This window comes from Furipterus horrens, unplaced genomic scaffold (assembly GCF_987537825.1).
Source record: "Furipterus horrens unplaced genomic scaffold, mFurHor1.1.pri manual_scaffold_4, whole genome shotgun sequence".
NCBI classification, from domain to species: Eukaryota; Metazoa; Chordata; class Mammalia; order Chiroptera; family Furipteridae; genus Furipterus; species Furipterus horrens.
In genome coordinates, this window is record NW_028327174.1 from 122,883,386 (window position 1) to 122,887,202 (window position 3,817).

Consider the following 3,817-nt stretch of genomic DNA (forward strand, 5'->3'; position numbering starts at 1 on the left):
TGAGCTACCTGGCCAGGGCTACACTTTAGTCCTGACTTTCAATTGCATTTTTAAGCAACTTTCAACATGCAAAGTTCCCATGTGGTAGGATTCCAAAAGAACTAGTCACAGTGTTGCCTCGAGGGAGAAAAATTTGGCAGGTAGGGGGAGGGATTAGAAAAAGGGAAAAGATTTTTCACTGTATACTTTTTTGTACCTTTGGATTTACCTATTCAAAAAAATAATTAAATTTGATAAATGCACAAAACTTCCTAAAAGTTTTCAAGAGGGCAAATTCAAATGGAAGACCTGCTCCCTTGACGTTTTCCATCTGCTCCCCAAGAAACTTGGTGGCTGTACATAAGCCTTCTGTATTTCTTTGTAATATTCTGATAAAAATCATTGCAGAGAAATTAGTTTATAATTTATAGTCCATATGACATTTATCAATTTAGCAATTTAATAGAAATTTTAAAATGCAGTGCACTGAAAGTTTCTTTGGATGTCCTTTTCTGTGGATTTATGTATTTATTGTACTTCCTTCATCTGGGTGGTGGATCACAGGCGTATGTGCAAACCAAGAGTTTTTTAAAAGTAGAGATAATCTTCCACTCAGCCTTTGACTCTTTATCAATTTGGTTATGAGTGAATAAGGTAGATGTGGGCTTTTAGGCTGACTACTAATAGAACATAACTTTAGAACAGAAGCAGGAACAGGATTTAATCAGGGTACTTAATGATTGTGTATATACAATTTTGTATGGACCTCCCAATGTTTGAAATTTACCCCTGTAAATCTAAGGGTATCACTGTTTCTAGACAGACCATATCTTCCAGCCTAGGTGGAAAGACCCAGAGCAGTTTCCCTCCCTGCCCTCCACAAGCTCCAAAGCAGTACTTCTCCAACTCCGAGTGCATTCAGATCAACCCCAGCAAATGAAAGTGCATCGCTTTCTTGTTAAAATGGAGATTCTTGTTCTTTTGATCTGGGGAAGGGCCCTAGGTTGTTCATTTTAACACTCTCACAGGTGACATCCTTGTCTCTGGTCCAGGAAGCACACTCTGAGTAGCAAAGATTAAGACAGAACCTGTGACTGCTAGAACTGGTTTCACCTGCATGAAGTGATTATTCTGGTGCTAACAATTAAGGGTTCTTCTTTTCGGGTAACAAGTCTGGAGCTTGACAGACTGGGAATAATGTATCATTTCCATAATGCCATCAGAGATCTCAGATCCCTTGATTATTTTTGTCTCATCATCTTTCATATGTGGTTTTCATTCTAATGATCAGAATAGAGTGGCTTCCCTTCTGGTTATCACATTAATTTTCCATGCAGGATGAAGAGTTAATGGGAGAGGGCAAAATGAATATGCCAGGTGAGTCTGCCTCTTTTAATCAGGAAAACAGTAGCTTTCTTGGAAGCCGAAAATCTACTTTTCATTGGTCAGTAGACTTATACTTACATCTCATTGGTTAGACTATGTCACACAACCACATGTAGCTTGAAGGAATCTTTGTAAATAACTTTTTTGTCCAAGTTTATGGTCACCCTGAACAAAACAAAAGTTGTGTTAGAAAAAGAGAAGCAAAGAATAGATGTTGGGTAGGATGGTAGGCACAATAAAGGCTCCCCAAAGATGTTAGTGTCCCAGTCACTGCTACCTTGCATGGCAAAGGACCTATGCAGATGTGATTAAGTTAAGGCTCTTCAGATGGAGAGAAAATGCTGGAATGTCTGTGTGGACCCAGTGTGATCACAAGGGTCATTGGGAAAAAGTGGCAGTAGGGTCAGAGTCAGAAGAGGAGATGTGATGATGGAAGTAGAAGTTCCAGTCATGTGGGCATCAGCCAAGGAAAGTGGGCAGCATCAAGAAGTTGGGAAAGGCAAGGCAATGGATTCTGTAATCTCCAGAAGGAATGTAGCCTGCGACACTTTGGTTTTAGCCAGTGAAACCTCCTTTGAAATTTTGACCTTCAGAACTGTGAGATATTGTAAGTTTATGTTATTTGAAGCCACTAAGTTTGAAATGATTTGTTACAGCAGCCATAAGGTACTAATACAGTAGTCATCTAGCATTGCCTGTTGTGGAGCTCAAGTTTGGAGACGGCATGAAGAGAGGTCAGCTGTGAGGGGAGAGAAAGAGGTATGAGGACACATCACTGTGTCAGGGCCATGCTTTATCATCTCACAAACACACAGAGGGAACAAAGAGTAGTCCAGATTGGGGTGAGTGCTTAATGTTCAACTACCAAGAAAACAGAATACAAGCACACAAACACACCCAGCAAATGAAGACAACTCTCCTGGAGTACAAATATTTTAGAATTTGTTTCATTTCATATTGGTCAGAGAATATGTCTTTTCTTCTTTTTAAATTATTAAGTATTCTTTTTTATTGTTGACACTATTACAGAAGTTCCTCATTCCAGCCCCCCCCTTTTGCCCCTGCCACCCAACCTCCACACCAGCCTTCACCACATTGGTGTCTGTGTTCCTGGCTATGAATACATGTTCTTTGGCTAATCTCTTCCAGTTCCTCCCCCCCAAGCCCCTCCCCTCTGAAATCTGTCAGTCTGTTCCGTGTATCCATGCCTTTGATCTTATTTTTTTATCATTTTATTTTATTCATTAGATTCCACATAGCCAACCAGGGAAAGACAAATATCAAAGAATATTTCTTCACTGGAATCATGGACCACAAGGAAACCATAGTTATCATCCAGCCAACTCCCTCATTTTATACCTGAGTAATAAGGCCTAAAAGTAAAATGTTTATCTCAGTAGTCCTCTTGTCTCCTGTGTAAGAGAGGTTTTTACCACATCCCACAACTTCATGCTTAGATATTTTAAGGAGGGTTGCCAGATTAAATATTGGATACTTAAATTAAATTTGAATGTCAGATAAATAATAAATAATTTTTTTAGTATAAGTTTTGTACGAGTTTCCTATTGCTCCTATAACAAATTACCAATTTAGTGGCTTAAAAGCAACACGGACTTCCAGTCAAGATGGAGGCATAGGTAGATACGCTGAATCTCCCTCCACAACTAAGAAGGAATTCATCTACCTCAAAAACCATAAAAGTCAATCAAAAGTTCCGGAAAATCCAACAGGAGGGAAATCCAACTAAGAAATAAAGAAGAAATACTCATCTGGACACGTAGGAGGGGTGGAGCTAGGGGGAGAGAAGGAGGGAGGTGCACAGGCAGCAGTGCTGCTGGCACCAGGGTGGTGACACCAGCAGCGGGGTTGATACCCGGGGCAATGTCGCAGCACCTGCGGCAGCAGTACTCACAGCAGCAGCAGCGGCACCGGTGGTGGTGGCAGTGCAGTGACTGGGGCCAGTGAAAAGTGCAATCACACATTAAAAAAGTCAGGAAAATATACTTACCTAGTAGGGGAGATACCATGATCATGAAGGTGGTTTTCCAAGGGCAAGGCTTGTCCATTGCACTCTGGATGTGCTGACTCCTGCGATTTCTCCAAATGTGGGAAACATGACTGCATAATTTGTGATAGTGGGGGACTGCATTTGCACTCTCCCCTTTAAAAAGAAAGTCAGGAAGAAAACCTGAGGAACTATCACTGTCCAGGATCAGACCCAGTGGCTCACAGTTCTGCCCCCAGGGAAAAATAAAGCCATGTTTCTTCTGACTATGAAAACCATTGAGTTTGGGATGGTGGAGGGAGCTGCTGGTCCCTCAGCAGAGTCCGTGTTTTTAGTGGAAAGAGGGGGAGTGCTGAGTAGGCAGCATTGTTCCCTCTCAGACCCTTCCCCTATATACAGCACCACAGCATGGAGAAACATGTCGCCTCTGCATTGATGAATACCTAA

The 3,817-nt window shown here is 41.4% G+C and overlaps 1 non-coding gene across 1 annotated transcript; it reads left to right on the forward strand.

The window, feature by feature from the left end:
* Nucleotides 1–3,365: 3,365 nt before the first annotated feature.
* LOC150012787 (U1 spliceosomal RNA) lies at nt 3,366–3,527 on the forward strand. The gene has a single exon (XR_016510962.1). It is a non-coding gene; the product is annotated as a U1 spliceosomal RNA (small nuclear RNA).
* Nucleotides 3,528–3,817: the final 290 nt, after the last annotated feature.